The sequence below is a fragment of the Hemitrygon akajei genome, chromosome 10 (assembly GCF_048418815.1).
Source record: "Hemitrygon akajei chromosome 10, sHemAka1.3, whole genome shotgun sequence".
NCBI lineage: Eukaryota > Metazoa > Chordata > Chondrichthyes > Myliobatiformes > Dasyatidae > Hemitrygon > Hemitrygon akajei.
Genome location: NC_133133.1, coordinates 7,880,356 through 7,899,612, shown reverse-complemented (window position 1 = coordinate 7,899,612; position 19,257 = coordinate 7,880,356).

Genomic DNA, 19,257 nt, shown 5'->3' with positions numbered 1-19,257 from the left:
CTTGGAGTTACAAAGCATAACAGTGGCAATGTGAAAGTTGAAAACAAACCGAAGATGACTACCTATCTGCTGAAGCACAAGAAGAAATGTGTGAGTAAAGCACAGCACCATTTTCTTTGCTGCACAAAGGAAGAAAGTTGGTCAAGTTAACAAAAAAAGGAAATGGACAAATTCACAGGTTCATAAACTGTGAGTACTGGGTGATAATAATCATAAATAAAAAATGTAAGTAAAATTTTTAAAAAAGCTCTCTACATTGCTAGACACATTCGATTATACATGAATATGAGTACTGAAATAAATGAGCAGTATTTTGAAGCAAACGAAATTGCCAATGAGAAGTGAGTGCCAATTTTGCTGAGTGCATTGGACTTGAAGGCTTACTGTTTGCTTAGATGTTTAATAGCTCCAACCAAACCAGCCAAAATGAGCTTTGCTGATACCATGAAAGTAATGCAGGAACTTTTACTACCAAAGCCATTGTTGATTGCAGAATTCTTTTGCCAAGAGCCCTGTGGGCCTCTGTGGCTTGTCATAGAACAATCGATCTTCAAAGTTTCTTAAGCACCTGGATGTACTGAATGTTATCTACTGTATGTACTAGAACCATTAAGCTCATGTGCTTTCAGTTTAATCTCGTCTAGTTAATTGAGTCTAGCACATGTTTCCCACATTCTATGATTATTTAAAGGGGTTTCCGGTTAGCTCTTTCATAGGGTTCTGCTGTGTTACAGAGAATGATCTGTCTCACTGAGCAACTCAGTCGTTCCTCTGATGCTCTATGCCAAACTTTTTGTTTCTGTCTCTTCGTGGTGATTCTGCCATTCCACCGCTCCTGGGTCAACTCGTAAACCTGCCGTGGACCAGTCCTGGGTCAAGTCATGAGCCTGTGTTCTGCGGCTCCTGGGTTGAGTCAGTACCAGCAAACCCCCGGACAGGGAAAGGCTGCAGTCCCTCTGCAGCCCAGCAAGTGCACAGAGTGACAGCTTTCAGCTTCGTAAGTATAACACAAGGAAAGGAGAGTTCATTTCAGTATATGTGGCTCTTCTGAGCATTGTCAGTTCAATGCTAGACTTAATTATACACTGAGAGATTGTTTAATTTGTGGAATCTTGTAAGAAATCATTCTAAAATTGTTCCTAACTGAAGCACAACTTACATTCAAAAGAGTTGAAATAGCTGTATCTGTATAAACAGCAGACAGCTGGAACTGAGTTGTAGTCAGCATGAAAGCAAATGTGAACAAAATTGCATTTTCTAAGCAAAAGCCTGCCTGGCCAAACAAATTGTGTTACCATTGTAGCAGGGGCTCACATACACCAGATGAATGCAGGTTTAAAGGTGAAACTTGGAGAAAATGCAACAAAGTAGGAAACGTACAAAGAGCATGTTGAGCAGGTTAAAACAAATGAGCTGCACAAGGAAGAGTTAAAGATAAAATGTCGTTGCAGTTTCATAAAGTGCACTAATCTGCCTGTTGATGAAAATTCAGATAATGGTGAGAGTGACACTGGACTGAATAGCCTTAAGATTTACAATGTGAAAACTAACAATTGGCAAGCAATATGGCTAACACCAGAAGTGAACGACAAATTAATTAAAATGGAATTGGACACAAACTTAGCTGTTCAGTTATTCCACAAAATGAGCTTGAAGGTGCTAAACTGAAGCCTGCAAATATCCAACTAAGAACTTCCTGTATACTGGAGAAAAGATAATTTCAGTGGGAATGACATTTGTAACAGTGAGATAGAACAAGCTTCAAGTCACATTGGGCTTGTATGTGTTAAAAACAGGCAGAGCAGCATTGTGCATTATGAGTGGCTGAGACAACTACAACTTGATTGGAGATCTATCCTTCAGGTGCATGCCACATCCCTCAATAGACACAACTCAAAGTGAATTAAGAAAGATACTGAATGAGGCCACAGTTGTGTTTAAGGATGACATTGAAAAACTCAAGCATATCAAGGGTAATATAATGTTAAATGGAAAAGTCACATCCACGTTTGGCAAAGCCCAACTGCTTCCTTATAGCATCCGTGATAAAGTAGCCAGTGAGCTAGATCACATAGAGGCTTAAGGAATTCCCTTCAAGTTTGAGTGGAGACCATGGACAATTTTAGTGGTCCTTGTAGCCAAGATGAATGGGTTTTTCAGGATCTGTGGTCATTTTAAGGTCACCATCAATCCAGTACTGAAAGTATTTCAATACACTCTGCTCAGGATAGAGGATGTCTTTGCAAAATTTCTGGAGAAAAACGCTTGGGCAAATTAAACTTAGCTGAGGCCTACCCAGAGAAATGATAGAAGCTGTCACTGAGCCTGGTGGTATGTTCTTTTCGGCCTTTGTGTCTTCTGCTTGATGGGAGAGGGGAGAAGAGAGCATGTTTGGGGTGGGTGGGATTTTGGTTATACTGACTACATAGAAAATTATAGACAGAGTTCAGGGCGGGGAGATTGGACTCTGTTTTGTGCTGAGCTGTGTCCACAACTCTCTGCAGTTTCTTAGAGTCATGTGCAGAGTAGCTACCATACCAAACCGTGATATATCCAGACAGAATGATTTCTATGGTGCACCGATAATCATTGTTAAACTGGAATGCTGATTACACATCTGGATGTCACATTTACAGTTTACCTCCATATCTGCCTCCTTCAGTGGCTTAGTCTTCAAAACAAAATCAAACTTAATTAAATTTCCTCAGTTTGATTCTGTCCATTGGTATACAGATATACAGGCTGCTGAGCTCCATGTCTGCTCATATAGTGAGCTGATAAGCGAGGCTTTGGGCCTACTCCGGGCTGTTCCGGGGCTTGGATCTGAGGACTCATTTGTAGTTCGGAATGCTGTTGTTTGCTTTAATTGCTTGCATAACTTATATATATTTTTCTTTCTCTTGCACATTGTGTTGGTCTTTAATTTTATATTTTTTTTACCTTCAATTGGATTCTTTTGGGTTTCTTGCTCTTGTGGCTACCTGTGAGCAATCAAATCTCAAGGTTGTATAATTTATATATTATCTGATAATAAATGTAAATATAAATAAATGTAAACTTAGGGATAATAATCTGTTTTGTTCAGACAATTAAGCAAAGGAACACCTATTGAAGTTCTTTGAATTAATTAAGTGTGCTTTGCCAGAAGCTTTCTTCCTACTTTGTAGGTGGTCTCTGAGGTTAGAGGAAGATCTGTGTTTTTTTTTCCCAGCTCTAGAATTCTGAGACCACAAGTGGAGGGGACCTACATATTTTGCTTGGTACTTGAGTATTAGAAACATAGAAAACCTACAACGCAATACAAGCCCTTTGCCCACAATGATGTGCCGAACATGTAATTACTTTAGAAATTACCTAGGGTTACCAATAGCACTCTATTTTTCAAAGCTCTATGTACCTATCCAGGAGTCTCTTGAAAGGCCCTATCGTATCTGCCTCCAGTACCGTCGCCGGCAGCCCATTCCACGCACTCAGCACTCTCTGCATAAAAACACTTATCCCTCTGTACCTGCTTCCAAGTACCTTAAAACTGTGCCCTCTCGTGTTAGCCATTTCAGCTCTGGAATAAAGCCTCTGACTATCCATATGATCAATGCCTCTCATCATCTTATACACCTCTATCAGGTCACCTCTCATCCTCCGTCACTGCAAGGAGAAAAGGCCGAGTTCACTCAATCTATTCTCATAAGACATGCTCCCTAATCCAGGCAACATCCTTGTAAATCTCCTTTGCACCCTTTCTATAGTTTCCACATCCTTCCTCCAGTGAGGTGACCAGAACTGAGCACAGTACTCCAAGTGGGATCTGACCAGGGTCCTATATAGCTGTAATATTGCCGCTCAGCTCTTAAACTCAATCTCACAGCTGATGAAGGTCAATGCACCGCATGCCTTCTTAACCACAGAGTCAACCTGTGCTGCAGCTTTGAGTGTCCTATGGACTCCAACCCCAAGATCCCTCTGATCCTACACACTGCCAAGAGTCTTACTATTAATACTATATTAGGCCATCATATTTGACCTCTCAAAGTGAACCACCTCATACTTATCTAGGTTGAACTCCATCTGCCAGTTTTCAGCTCAGTTTTGCATTCTGTAGATGTCCCGCTGTAACCTCTGACAACCCTCCACACTATCCACACCACCTCTAACCTTTGTGCCATCAGCAAATTTACTAACCCATCCCTCCATTTCCTCATCCACGTCAATTATAAAAACCATGAAGTGAAGGGGACCTAGTTTAGGACATTGTTTTCCCATTTGTCTGGACAGTTGGGGCAACTTACAGTGGCCAATTAACCTCTTCAGAATTTGACATGTGGATGTAAAAATATGGATGTTTCATGACCGTACATGGAACTTGAGAAACTGGCCTTTTCCACACTTCCGGTTTTCCCTGAGAGGTGTTGGTAAAGCCCCTTTTCCAGGAACCGTCACAACTCTATGAAGATGATTAACCAAAAAGTATTGGATGTTACTTCCAGTTACAAACAAAAACAGAAGGCATCAATGATTCAGTTTCAATTCACGCCACTGTTTGTAATGAATGCAAGGCTTTCCTCCCAGTGCTCTGGTTTCCTCCCCGATTCCAAAGATGTACAGGTTAGTAGGTTGGCTGGTCACGCAGGTGTAATTTGGCAGTACAGCTCTTTAGGCTGGAAGGGCCTACTACCATGTGGTATCACTAAATAAATAAATAAATTTAATCCAAAATGTGACCAAGCTCTCATTTTTCATTTGTTAGTTGAGGAAAATTATATCAGTATAATCTTTCTCTCAGACTATTTGTGACATATTTCCCAATCATCATTATTGGGTTTTCTTAGTGGAGGGAAAGGTTTTGTTTTCTGCTTTTAAAGCTGTGATTATTTTAGTAGATTTATCATCATCATCAAATGCTGTGTTGTAAGGCGTGGTCAGTTATGATCTTTCCATAATCATCATTGTTCTTGGTAAATTTATTTTCAGAAGTGGTTTGCCAATGCCTTCTTCTGGGCAGTGTCTTTACAAGACATTTATCAATACTGCTGAGAGATTGTTTGCCTGGTGTCAGTGGTCACATAACCAGGATTTGTGATATTCACCAGCTGCTCATATGACCATCCACCACCTGCTCCCATGGCTTCATGTGACCCTGACTGGGGGCTAAGCAGGTGCTACACCTTGCCCAAGGGTGACCTGCCGGCTAGCTGAGGGAAGGAACATTTACGCCACCTTTTGTATTGGGCTATCTCCACCCTGTCACCCATTTTAATAGACTGGCAGTGTTAAATTTCTCCACATCATGAAGGACTAATGATAAAAAAACATTCAACAGCATGTCTTTCTTATCAACAAGTACTTCACTTAACACAAGAAGGCAGCATCAATTATTCAGGGTCCTCACCACCAAAGACATGCCCTCTTCTCATTGCTACCATCAGGGATAAGTTTCAGAGCCAATATTTAAGGGACAGCTTCTTCCCCTCTACCATCAAATTTCTGAATGGACAATGAACCCATGAACTCTAGCACTTTTTTTTCACAACTTACTTATTTTTGATATTTCTTATTGTAACCTTTTGTCATATTTTTATGTCTTGCACTGCTCTGCCGCCACAAAGCAACAAATTTCACAACATATCTCAGTGATAATATACCTGATTCTGATTCTATCTAAAAGGCAAAAGAGAATGATTGATGGGCAGGAAAAAAAGGCCTATATTTGAAAGTGGAAAGACATATTGATTATCTCTCTGAGAAGCTTGTAACAGATTTGTTTACCCTCCCATTTCCATGTTTCCGGATTTACTGACATAAACACTAATTCCATTTGCTGTTAATGGACGATCTCATAACCTGCATAGTATAATTCAGTTATCCAGAATGTATATAGGAAATTTAGTCCCTGTGGGTAGTCTGATGTCAGCTTTTGTCAGACCTCAATTAATGTAGACTTAACAGTATGTTGTTCTGTAGTTTATTGCAAATCAATGGGGAAATCAGGTTTGGAAGCTCTTTCCATTAATCAGGAATTTTTTTATGGCAAACTGCTTTGTTTTTCCAAGATGATCCAATCAAGCTATTTACATTGGGAAGATATATTGAGATAGTGCAGTTATAGCAAAAATATTTCTCCTTTTGGAAGAAGCATCAAAATGTATGGCCTCAAAACTATTGCTTGAAGTTTCACATACACTCAGTGGTCAGTTTATTAGGTGCAATTTATACCTAAACAACTGGCCACAGAGTGTGTATTTGTGGTCCTCTTCTCATGTAGCACATCCATTTTAAGGTTCGATGTGTTGTACATTCAGAGATGTTCTTCCACATACCACTGTTGTAACATGTGGTTATTTGAGTTACTGTTGCCTTCCTGTTAGTTTGAACAAGACTGTCCTTTTTCCATTGACCTCTCTTATTAACAACATGTTTTCATCTACAGAACTACTTCTCACTGGATGTTTTACAAATTGTTGAGCATGAAAATCCTTGGAAGTCAGCAGTTTCTGAGATACTCAAACCTCCCCATCTGGCCCCAACAATGATCCCACAGGCCGATTCACTGAGATCAGATTTCTTCCCCATTCTGATATTTGCTCTGAACAACAACTGAACCTCATGACCATGTCTGCATGCTTTTCTGCATTGAGCTGCTGCCACATGATTGGCTGATTAGATATTTGCATTAATGAGCAGGTGTACAAGTGTACCTAATAAAGTAGCCACAGAGTGCATTTCTCCTGCTGAAAGAGCCATTAAGCTGCATGATCTTAAATTTATTGTTTGCAAGTTTACATATGAAATAATCCAGTTCCTTTTCTTAATGACCCCAGCGAAATTCCAATATGCCAAACACTATGGATGTTGGGGTGCCAGGCTGTGGTTGATGGACTTGGATTAAGTTACAGAAATGATATGGAGATGAGCAAATGCAGCTGCAACACAAGTAAATGGTGGAATGGTATCGAAGGACATCTCCAGTTCTTGTCCCTGTGACCTTCCTTTTCCTAAATGTCAGTAAGTTCTGCAAGAAATAATATTTATAGTTTTCAAGCAGGCTTTTGAGATTACTAATTGGTTATTCATGCAAACGACACATTTCACTGTCGATGTACTGTTTCGATGTACACGTGATAAATAATTTTCAATCTTGAATCATGTAATTGGCCATGTGCCTTCAAGGAAATTTTAAGCAATGATAATTTCAAAGGACTTTGTGCAGCCTGAGGTTTGAATGGAATCACACTAAAACTGAAATATTCATCAACATTCTATTTTAGAGCCATGGCACAGAAGATCACTTGGCTCATCAAGCATGTACACATTGTCACTATTTACAAATCCTTAAACTCTGAACTTAAGGATCAAGGATCAACTATATTTGTCATATACACACACACAGTCCTGATGAAGGGTCTTGGTCTGAAACTTCGACTGTTTACACATTTCCAGAGATACTGCCTGGGCTGCTGAGTTCCGCTAGCATTGTGTGTGTGTTGCTTTGGATTTCCAGCATCGGCAGATTTTCTTGTGTTTGTGATACATTTACACATATAAGGAGTTTGTTGTGGTGTGTTGACCAGGGCACAACATGCAACAGGGAACAACAAAAGTTAACAATTTTAAGAATAAAGAATTATATAAAAAAGTGAACTTGGAGTTTAAAGTACAAATATGGAATTAAGTAATCATAAATACTGTACATAAATATCAGCTTATGGATTTAGTGTTCTGTAATGAACAGGATTTGATAAGCAATCTTGAAGTAAAGGAGCCATTAGGAGGTAGTGACCATAATATGATAAGTTTTTATCTGCAATTTGAGAAGGATAAGGGCAGATCGGAGGTGTCAGTGTTGTAGTTGAACAAAGGAGACTATGAAGCCATGAGGGAGGAGCTGGCCAAAGTTAAATGGATGGATATCCTAGCAGAAAAGACAGTGGAACAACAATGGCAGGTATTCTTGGGAATAATGCACAAGGTGCAAAATCAGTTCATCCCCCAGAGAAGGAAGGATTCAAAGGGGGGAAAGGGGCCACAGTGATTGACAAAGGAAGTCAGAGATTGCATAGCATTAAAAAAAAAGAAGTATGACAGAGCTAAGGTGAGTGGGAAGACAGATGATTGGGAAATTTTTAAGGAACAACAGAACTTAACTAAAAAGGCAATACGGAGAGAAAAAATGAGGTACGAACGCAAGCTAGCCAGGAATATAAAGGAGGATAGCAAAAACTTTTTTAGGTATGTGAAGAGAAAGAAGATAGTTAAGAATGATGTTGGGCCTTTGAAGAATGAATTGGGTGAAATTATTATGGGAAACAGAGAAATGGCAGAAAAATTTAATAAGTACTTCACTAGGGAAGACACAAGCAATCTCCCAGATGTATGGATGGGCCAAGGACATAGGGTAACAGAGGAAATGAAACAAATTGACATTGGGAAGGAAACGGTGATGAGAAGACTGATGGAACTGAAGGCTGACAAATCCCCAGGTCCAGATGGTCTGCATCCTAGGGTACTAAAGGAGGTGGCCCTGGAAATTGCAGATGCATTGGTAATCATTTTCCAATGTTCCTTAGATTCAGGATCAGTTCCTGAGGATTGGAGAATGGCTAATGTTATCCCACTTTTTAAGAAAGGAGGGAGGGAGAATACAGAGAACTATCGTCCTGTCAGCCTAACATCAGTAGTGGGGAAGATGCTAGAGTCCATTATTAAAGATGAAATAGTGGCATATCTAGATAGCAGTGATAGGATTGGGCTGAGCCAGCATGGATTTACCAAGGGCAAATCATGCTTGACTAATCTATTGGAATTTTTCGAGGATGTAACCAGGAAGTTAGACAAGGGAGATCCAGTGGATGTAGTGTACCTCGATTTTCAGAAGGCATTTGATAAGGTCCCACATAGGAGATTGGTGGGTAAAATCAGAGCTCATGGCATTGGGGAGAAGATATTGACATGGATAGAAAACTGGTTGGCAGATAGAAAGCAAAGGGTAGCGGTGAATGGGTGTTTCTCAGAATGGCAGGTGGTGACTAGTGGGGTGCCACAGGGCTCGGTATTGGGACCACAGCTTTTATGATTTACATCAACGATTTAGATGAAGGCATTGAGAATAACATCAGCAAGTTTGCTGATGATACTAAGCTGGGTGGCAGTGTGACATGTGATGAGGATGTTAGGAGAATTCAGGGTGACTTGGATAGGCTGGGTGAGTGGGCAGATACTTGGCAGATGACATTTAATGTGAATAAGTGTGAGGTTATCCACTTTGGGAGTAAGAACAGGAAGGCAGATTATTATCTGACCGGTGTAGAGTTAGGTAAGGGAGAAAGACAAAGAGATCTAGGAGTCCTTGTTCATCAGTCACTGAAGGTGATTGAGCAAGTGCAGCAGGCAGTGAAGAAGGCTAATGGAATGTTGGCCTTTATTACAAAGGGAATTGAGTACAAGAGCAAGGAAATCCTTTTGCATTTGCACAGGGTCCTGGTGAGACCACACCTGGAGTATTGTGTACAGTTTTGGTCTCCAGGGTTAAGGAAGGACATCCTGGCTGTAGAGGAAGTGCAGCGTAGAGTCACAAGGTTAATTCCTGGGATGTCCGGACTGTCTTACACAGAGAGGTTAGAGAGACTGGGCTTGTACACGCTGGAATTAAGGAGATTGAGAGTGGATCTGATTGCAACATATAAATTATTAAGGGATTGGACAAGATAGAGGCAGGAAATATGCTCCAGATGCTGGGAGAGTCCAGTACCAGAGGGCATGGTTTAAGAATAAGGGGTAGGTCATTTAGGATAGAGTTAAGGAAAAACTTCTTCTCCCAGAGAGTTGTGGGGGTCTGGAATGCACTGCCTCAGAAGGCAGTGGAGGCCAATTCTCTGGATGCTTTGAAGAAGGAGCTAGATAGGTATCTTATGGATAGGGGAATCAAGGGATATGGGGACAAGGCAGGAACCGGGTATTGATAGTAGATGATCAGCCATGATCTCAGAATGGCAGTGCAGGCTCGAAGGGCCGAATGGTCTTCTTCTGCACCTATTGTCTATTGTCTACTGTCTATTATCAGCTAGGTGGGCCGAAGGACATGTTTTTGTCTGACTCTGACTTTATGACTAATCCCAATGACCCCAATCACACTGTATCTGTAGCGGGGCGTGGTTAGAAGCTGCTGCATCAGGAGTACACCCTTGATCAGTTACTCTCAACATATTGCCTTGTTATGTCTACACGTTGCACTCTGCTTCTGAAATTCTAGTTTCATCAATGTCAACACAAATGCAGTTTTCAGAAGATTCAACATTGTTTAGTATCACTTTCTGCACATAAGTGTAAAGGAGAATGAAATAATTGTAAACATAAGAAAACCAGCAAATGCTAAAGATGTAAACAAGGTTGAAAGAGTGCAGAGAAAATTTACAAGAATGTTACTGGGTCTGGACGGCTTGAGGTATAAAGAAAGATTGAATAGATTAGGACTGTACTTTTAGAATGCAGAGGATTGAAAGGAGATTTGATAGAGGTATACAAAATTATGAGGGGTATAGATGGGGGAAATGCAAGCAGGCTTTTTTTGCTGAAGGTGGATGGGATTATGACCAGAGGTCATGGGTTCAGGGTGAGAGGTGAAACTTTCAAGTGGAACATGAGGGAAAATGTCTTCACTCAGAGGGCAGTAAGTGGTGCAGGCCAGCTCATTTTCAACATCAAGGAGAAGTTTAGATGGGTACAGAGATGGTAGGGATATGGACGGCTATGGTCCCAGTGTAGGTTCATAGGAGTAGGCAGGTTAAATAGTTTTAGCATGGACTAGATGGGCTAAAGGACCTGTTCCTGTGATGTATTTCTCTATGACGCTATGCTGGAAATCCGAAGCAATACACACAAAACACTGGAGGAACTCAGCAAGTTAGGAAGCACCTATGGAAAAACGTTTTGGGCCAAGAAAGAAGGGGGAAGATGCCAGAATGAAAAAGGTGGGAGAAGGGAAAGAAGGATAACTGGAAGGTGGTAGGTGAAGCCAGGTGTTTAGAGAAGTTAAAGTTCTGTAGGAGATGGAATCTGATAGGAGAGGAGAGGGGACCATGGAAGAAAGGGAAGAAGGAGGGGACCCAAGGGTAGGGAATAGGCAGGTGAGAAGAAGTGAAAGGTCAGAGTGGGGAATAGAGGAAACGAGGGCATGAATTTTGTTCTCTGGAAGGAAGCTGAAATTATTGTTACTACTGATCTGTTGCTGCACCTAATAAACAGAATACGATACAGTACACAATACTGTAAAAACACAATAAATATAAATATGTATGAAAGCTTACATAGATTGATTGTTTGACCATAAAGTGATACTAGGTATGGGAATGTCTGTACGTAGGGTGACTATGACAGGAAATGATAAAGGGCTGGTGGTTGGGTGTGTGGATGGTGGGTAAGTGGGTGAAGGTGTTGATCATTGTTGCTGCTTGGGGAAAACACTTTGCAGTCTCGGCCACTGCTCAAATACACAGTAAATATGAGCAACCCAGAACGCGTGTTATTCAAAAAGAATTAAAAATCACATCATGTATTTTCCTTTGAGATTTTGCCTGAAAACAAGATGCTAGAAATGCCAATTATATCAGAATTCAGATCCATTTGCAGAACCGATTAACTGGCTGATTCTCTGATATATTTTTAAATTGCGCACCTGTGCTTAGCAGCTCGCGTGGTGTCCATCTACTTCTCCATCATTAAACACATCACTTTGGCCCATAGTTGCCTGTAATAATCTCATTACAAGGCAAACCAACAATTAGCTCTCCCAGTGTTTTGTGGCCTTGCCAGGTGACGCCATTGAGACCCACACGCAAAGCATGTTTCTGTAAACAGTGGCAAGTGATAATTCCAGCGTTTTTTTACCCTTGCCCTCTCCGATGTGACCCAGTTGGCTTCCTGCTAATTGAGAAGACAATTAACTTCAGAATCCTATGGGGTAGAGAACAAATCACATCTCTGGTGGTAATGAGGAGCTGCACCAGAAACGCAGCCCCTTCACTGGGCTCATATGGAAACTTGGCTCATTGCCGGCCATGGGACTCATCAATGAGAAGGACACCTTTCTTAACAAAAGGCATCTAGGGTCAGTATGATTCGGTGTTCAACCAAACAGGAATGTCGTGAGCGAATGCTGCATAAATACCGCCCATACACAATTGTCAGTCGGCAAGAAATAATAAATCGTGTACTGCTAAAAGTTATAAAGAAAATATGTATACCAGTTTAAACTTTATTGATCAGTTAGTAGGGGAAAGTAAAAAAAAATGGCCCATTACAGTTAGCCTAGTCCAAATGTGCACATACAGTTGGAGCTCATCTTGAAGTTGTCCTTTTTACTCATGCACTGGACCCTCAATCTGCGTGAATGCACACACCAAATTCTGAATGTCATTCCCAATCTATCTCGAACAAACGGGCTCTCTCAAGGGAGTATTGGCTCTTCCTCCTTGGAGCCATTTGTCTGCATCAGGGATGGTATCCTCAGCCATCGTCCCTCCTGTTCTCTCCAGCTCCTGCCAAAAGGACCCCGAACCAGACTATGTCCTTCGGGTTACAAAGGAGGAGGTGTATGCTACCATGAGTTAAATCAAGTTAGATAAAACCCCAGGGCCTGACAAGGTGTTCCCTCAGAACCAACGAGAGGCAAGTGCTGAAGTTGCTAGGGCCCGAGTAAAGATATTTAAACTATCCTTAGTGACAGGATAGGTACCAGAGAATAGCAAATATTCCACTGTTTAAAAACATGGCTCTAATCTGAAATCTGGAAATTATACCTCAGTGAGTCTGACATCAGTTGTGAGAGCTAATGGAAGGCATTCAAAGGGACTGAATATATAAGTACTTGGATAGGCAAGGACTGATTAAGGATAGTCAGCATGGCTTCGTGCCTGGTAGCTCATGTCCAACCAATCTTATAGAGATTTTCAAGGGAGTTGCCCAGGAATGTAGATGAAGACAAGCAGAGGATACTATTCACATTGACTTTAGCAAGGAATTTGACAAGGTCACGTGTGGGAGAATGGTCAAGAAGGTTCAGTCGCTCAGCATTCAGAATGAGGTATTAAATGGGATTGGACAAGCCAGAGTGTGGTAGCAGAGGGTTGACTGGAGGCCTGTGACTAGTGATGTGCCGCAGGGATCAGTGCTGGATTCTTTGTTGTTTGTTATCTATATGGATAATAATATGGTTAGCTAGATCAGCAAATTTGTGGATAACAGCAAGATTGGGAGTGTGGTGGACTGTAAGGATGGGGATGATGACTTGCAGAGGGATCTGCACCAGCTGGAAAATTATGCTGAAAAATGGCAGATTGAATTTAATTACACTTCAGTAGGACCAACCAGGGTAGGTCTTACACAGTGAATGATAGGGTACTGAGGAGTGTGGCAGAACAAAAGGATCTGGGAATACAGATGCATTGAAAGTGGTGTCACGGGTAGAGAGGCTTGTAAAGAAAATTTGTGGCACATTGGCCCTCATAAATCGAAGTAATGAGTACAGAAGATGGGACGTTACGTCAATGTTGTATACAATGTTGATGGGGCCTCGTTTAGAGTATAGTGTGCAGTTTTAGTCACCTACATATAGGAAAGATGTAAACAAGGTTGAATGAGTGCAGAGAAAATTTACAGGGATGTTACCGAGTCTGGAGGACCTGAGTTATAAACAAAGACTGGATAGTTTAGGACTGTATTCTTTTTTTAATTGATTTTATGCATTTCTACAACCACCACAAGCAAAAACCCAACAGCAAAATGAAGATTGGTGGTGGCATCCATCGGTCTCGAGAAGGCCTGGGCAGGGTTGTATGGGAGACCGGCAGTTGCCCAAGCTGCAGGCCTTCCCCTCTCCACGCCACCGATGTTGTCCAAGGGAAGGGCACTAGGACCCAAGCAGCTTGGCACCGGTGACATCGCAGAGCAATGTGTTGTTAAGTGTCTTGCTCAAGGACACAAACACGCTGCCTCAGCTGAGGCTCGAACCAGTGACCTTCAGATTACTAGTCTGATGCCTTGCCCACTAGGCCATGCACCAACAAAATGAAGATTAATACAGTGCAAAATAAACATATCAAATATATAGCTCAAAACAGTAAGGAAAAAGTACCCAGAATAAAATCTTATAAAGTTAGTATCCTCCCCACCCTCCCAGGGGAAAAAAAAACTTCAGGCCAAACATTACAAGATGTAAAAAAAATCGGAGCATTCAAACCCCCAAAACTGTAAATATAAATAAAAACAAAGAATAATAATGCCTACTACCAAAACAAAAAGCTGAAAATAATGGATTAAAGAAAATAAACTTAATCTAAAGAAGAGTTGTGAAAGTATTCAAGAAAAGGTCCCCACACCTTTTGAAACTTTATGTCCGAGTTGAGAAGTGAGTAGTGTATTTTTTGAAGGTCTAAGCAGGACGTAATATCATTGAGCCATTGAGCTTCGGTTGGTGGGGGACTGTATTCTTTAGTACGCTGAAGACTGAGAGGAGATTAGATATAGGCATAAGGGGTATAGATAGGGTAAATGCAAGCAGGTATTTTTTCCACTGAGGTTGGGTGAGACTGCAACCAGAGGTCATGGCTTAAGGGTGAAAGGTGAGAAGTTTAAGGGGAACACGAGGGGAAACTACTTCAGAGGGTTGTGAGAGTGTGGAATTCGCTGCCAGCACAATATTTCAATGTTTAAGGGAAGCTTGGATAGGTACTTGGATGTTAGGGATATGGAGGGTTATGGTCCTGGTGTAGGTTGATGTGAGTAGGCTGTTTAAATGATTTTGGCATAGATGAGATGGGCCAAAGGGCCTGTTTCTATAGTGTACTTCTCTATGACTCTATGACAATTACCAATAACCTTCAGAACAGGGAAGCCTGGGAATTTTGCTTGTGTGGCAGTGGATAACAACCTTCAGCTTCATTGCAAAAGTGACGTTACAGCCAAATGGATGTGCGGGGGTTGAGGGGATGGTGATGTTCATTCTGAATTCCCCATCTCTGTTCTGTGGAATCACATGACCCAGAACATATCGCTGAAGGGAAAAATATGATAATTACATTTAGAAGCCAGCAGTCTCCGCCCTGATGACATAAACATTGATTGCTCCAATTTTCACTACTTTTCTCTCTCCCACTTCAATTCTCCACTCTGGACTCCTCTTACCTCTTTACTTCTCCTCACCAGCCTACCACCTCTCCCTGGAGCCCCTTTCCTTCCCTTTCTCCCATGGTCCACTCTCCTCTCAAATCAGATTCCTTCATCTCCAGCCCCTTGTCTATTCCATTTAACACTTTCCAGCTCCTAGCTTCATCCCCTCAACCCCTGACACCCACCTGCCTTCATCTATCACTTGCTACCTTGTACTCCTTCCCCATTCCTTGTTCAGAATTAATAAATATGATATCAGCAGTTATAGGGAGTTCACTTGTCAAGACACAGAGTAGCATGTAATCTGTGAATGCAGTTCATATTAGTTTCAAAAGAAACATCCAATTAATAAATTGAGGATGGCAGGGGTGTAACGACTTCTGTCAGGTGGAGGGTTTGTGACTATGGGTCCGGAGGTGACTGGTGAGGCCAATCCGGGCCCTGAAAGCTCACCCACATGTGGGACACTTGAGGGTAGGTGCTGCAGTGGAAGTGGAGGTAGCTCGAGCCTTGCGCACGGCTATATCACTATCAAACGGCACTCCTTCCCTCGGCTCTGCAGGTTGCTGTTGGGCAAGGTGTAGCATCTGCTTAGCACCCTCCACCCCCCAACCAGGTCATGTGAAACCATGGGAGTAGGTGGTGGATGGTCGTATGAGCAGCTGGTTCATATCACAAGTCCTGGTTATGTGACCACTGATGCCAGGCAGATAATCTCTAAAGTGTATTGATAACGACTGTGGTCACCCATCTTAGTGCCCAGAACAAGTCAATGGAAAGCCACTTTTGTAGAAAAACCAAGAACAATCATGGTCATGGAAAGACCATGATCACCCACGTCATGCAACAGGGCACATAACGAACAAACGAATTGCTAAATTGCGATCTCTGGGACAGACACAGTTTAACATGGAAAGTTTATTAAGATATCACTGCCATTGTGATGTACAGTGTATAAGTGTGTATTTGAATTTCTGAAAACAAAGAACATAGGACACAGAAATTTACAGCTCATTACAGGCCCTTCAGCCCACAATGTTGTACTGACCATGTAAACTACTCTAGAGACCACCTAGTATTTCCTTAGTGCATATCCCTCTATTTTTCTAAGCTCCATGTACCTATCTAATAGTCTGTTAAAAGACTCTATTGTATCCACTTCCACCACTGCTGCCGGCAGTGCATTCCACACATTCACCACTCTCTGTGTGAAAAACTTACCCTTGACATCCCCTCAGTACCTATTTCCAAGCACCTTAAAACTATGCCCCCTCGTGTTAGCCATTTCAGCCCTGGGAAAAAGCATCTGGCTATCCACACGATCAATGTCCCTCATCATCTGATGCACCTGTGTCAGGTCACCTCTCATCCTCCATTGGTCCAAGGAAAAAAGGCCAAGTACACTCAATCTATTCTCATAAGGCATGCCCTCCAATCCAGGCAACATCCTTGTAAATCTCCTCTGTACTCTCTCTATAGTATCCTCTTCCTTCCTGAAGTGAGGTGACCAGAACTGAATTTAGTACTCCAACTGGGTCTGACCAAGGTCTTGAGCTATAACATTACCTCACAGCTCTTGAACTCAATCCCACCGTTGATGAATACTAGCACACCATATGCCTTCTTAACAACACTGTCAACCTGTGCAGCAGTTTTGTGTGTCCTATCGACATTGACCCCAAGATCTCTCAGATCCTCCACACTGTTAGGAGTCTTACCATTTATATTATATTTTGTCTTCAAGTTGGACCTATCAAAATGAACCACTTCACACTTATCTGGGTTGAAGCCCATCTGCCACTACTCACTCTAGTTCTGCATTCTATTGATGTCCCACTGTAACCTCTGACAACCCTCCAGACTATCCACAACACCCCAACCTTTGTGTCATCAACAAACTTACTAACTCATCCTTCTACTTCTTCATCCAGGTCATTTATAAAAATCACAAAGAGGAGGGGTCCCAGAACAGATCCCTGCTGAATATTACTATTCACTGACCTCCATGCAGAATACTACATCCACTGCATTAATGTGTTTTGTTACTTCCTCAAAGAATTCAGTCAGGCTCATAAGGCATGTCCTGCCCTTGACAAAGCCATGCTGACCATCCCTAATCAGATCATCTTTCTCCAAATGCTCATAAATCCTGCCTTTCAGGATCTTCTCCAACAACTTGTCTGCCTTTGGAAGTCAGACTCACTGGTTTATAATTTCCTTGTATCCTTGAACAAGGAAACCTTTACAACCCTCCAGTACTTCTCCTGATGCTGCTGATGAGGCAAAGATCATCGCAAGAGGCTCAGCAATCTCCTCCTGGGGTATATCTCATCCAGTCCTGGTAACTTATCTAACTTAATGCTTTTCAAAAGCTCAAACACATCCTCTTTCTTAATGTCTATATGCTCAAGTGTTTCAGTCCGCTCTGAGCCATTGTCAAGGTCTTTTCCCTGGTGAATACTGAAGCATAAGAGTTTTTGATATTATTTGAGTTTTTTTTTGAAGGTTAGGTAAGTTAGTGGGTATACTTACTGCCTCTTTGCTCCATATTCCAGCTCACTAGGTGTCAGCCTACTAAACACCATTAACCTTTGCAAGAAGAAAAGGAAGACTTCCTTTCCAGTCCTGATGAAGGGTTTCAACCTGAAATGTCGGCTGTTTATTCATTTCCATGGATGCTGAGTTATTGCAATGTCTTGTGTGTGTTGCTCTAGAACCTAGCAGAGTAACTCTACTCACAAACGAGAAAAACTGCAGATGCTGGAAATCCAAGTAACACATACAAAAGGCTAGAGGCCATCAGCAGGCCAGGCAGCATCTGTGGAAAAGAGTAAACAGTCGATATTTCGGGCCGAGACCCTTCTTCAGGGCTCACAGTAACTGTACACTATGTTCCTCTGGGTTTCCAGCATTTGCAGAATCTCATGTCCATAGAATCCAGCAGAGGCTTTTCCCAATACTGTAACTGAATTGCTGAGGCTATGTGGGCAATAAAAAAATAAAAGCACCACATCAGTTTGAGGGAGTTCTGTTCGCTTTTGAGATTTGCTGGTGCACAGCGACATTCAAAAAGATGCATCTTCATCTACTCAGCAATGGCTCGTTCTCTCTCATTTCTCTGTCCTTTACCAACTTCACCTCTATGCTCAAGGCTATTTGATGTGTAATGCAATCAATATAATGCACACAGCTCCACGACCTGGCAGCAAACATTCTGTTGTACAAGTGCTAGCAATTGTCTAATAGATGCAATTATTGGTATTACTGGCAGATCTGACATAACACAGAGTAGTGAACGGGCAGAAATGCAAACCGTGTTCTGCCAATCACCTTCTGAGCAGCTGCACAGAGATTTTCCATGAAACAGCCTCTCTGATAGTCTGACACTTCCTCAGTGTGACACTGAAATGAACGTGGAATGTAGAACACTACAGCATAATACAGGCCCTTCAGCTACGTCATTCTGACCTTTTAACCTACTCTAAGATCAAACTACCACTTCCCTCCTGCATACCCCTCCATTTTTCTATCATCTATGTGCCTATCTAAAGTTTCTTAAACGTCCCTAATGTATCTACCCTTCCCACCAATACTGGCACGGTGTTCCATGCACTCGCCACACTCTGACAGCCCACTCCCTATACATTTCTCCATTTATCTCTCATAACAGCCATATCCACCAAGGAAAAAAAACATTGGCTGTCCACACCATCTCTGCCTCTTTCCATCTTGTGAAGCTCTATCAAATCACATCTCATCCCTTGCTCCAAAGAGAAAAGCTCTTTCTCACTTAGCCTATCTTCATACGAGATGCTCTTCAATTCAGTCAGCGCCTTGGTAAATCTCATCTGCATTCTCTTTAAAGTTTTCATATTCTTCCTATATTAAGCGACCAGAACTGAATACAATATTCCAAGTGTAGTCTAACTAATGTTTTATAGAGCTGTAACATTATTTTGCAGCTCTTGAACTCAAATCCCATGCCTAATGAAGGCCAATACGCCATGTGTTTTTTAACCACCCTATCAACTTGCACAACAACATTGAGAGATCTATAGATCTGAAACCAAGACCCTGCTGTCCATCCACACTACTGAGCTA